Below are 876 nucleotides of genomic sequence, written 5' to 3' on the forward strand. Positions count from 1 at the left end.
GCGGGTTTGAGACCTGCCTGGGCAATTTGGTGAGACCTCATCTCTACAATAAATCAAAAAATCAGCCGGGCGTGGTAGCACATGCCTGTAATTCCGACTGCTCAGAAGGCTGAGGTGGAAGGATAGCCGGAGCCCAGCAGGTCGAGGCTGCAGTGCCTGGGAGTGGCCACTGCACTCCAGTCTGGGTGACAGAGTGAGACTCCAACTCCAGAAAAAAAAAATAAATAAAAAAATAAAAGAGGATGTTGGCACAAATTTGGTGAAAAGGAAACACACACTGTTGGCAAGAATGTAAATTAAAACAACTTGTATGGAATTAGATATGGCGATTTCTCAAAGAATTAAAGTAAATCTACCATTTATTCCGCAGTCCCACTACTTGGTATCGACCCAAAGGAACAGAAGTCATTATACAAAAAAGACACAGTACAATTCACAATTGCAAAGATGTGGAATCAACCTAAATGCCCATTAACTAATCAGTGGATAGTGAAAATGTATATATATACATATATACCATGAAATATTATTCAACCATAAAAAAGAATGAAATAATGTCTTTTGCAGCAACTTGAATGGATTTGGAGACCCTCATCCTAAGTGAAGTAATACAGAAATGAAAAAACAAATACTGCCTGTTATTATTTATTTATTTGTTTATTTATTTATTTTGAGTTGGAGTCTCACTCTGTCACCCAGACTGGAGTGCAGTGGCCACTTCTGGCCACCGCAGTCTCGACTTGCTGGGCTCAGGCGATCCTTCCACCTCAGCCTTCTGAGTAGCTGGAATTACAGGCGTGCGCTACCACGCCCAGATAATTTTTTGATTTTATTGTAGAGATGAGGTCTTGCCTGCCCAGGCGGGTCTCGAACCCA

Source organism: Carlito syrichta, unplaced genomic scaffold (assembly GCF_000164805.1).
Source record: "Carlito syrichta isolate Samal-C Ts95f unplaced genomic scaffold, Tarsius_syrichta-2.0.1 Scaffold303056, whole genome shotgun sequence".
Classification (NCBI taxonomy): domain Eukaryota; kingdom Metazoa; phylum Chordata; class Mammalia; order Primates; family Tarsiidae; genus Carlito; species Carlito syrichta.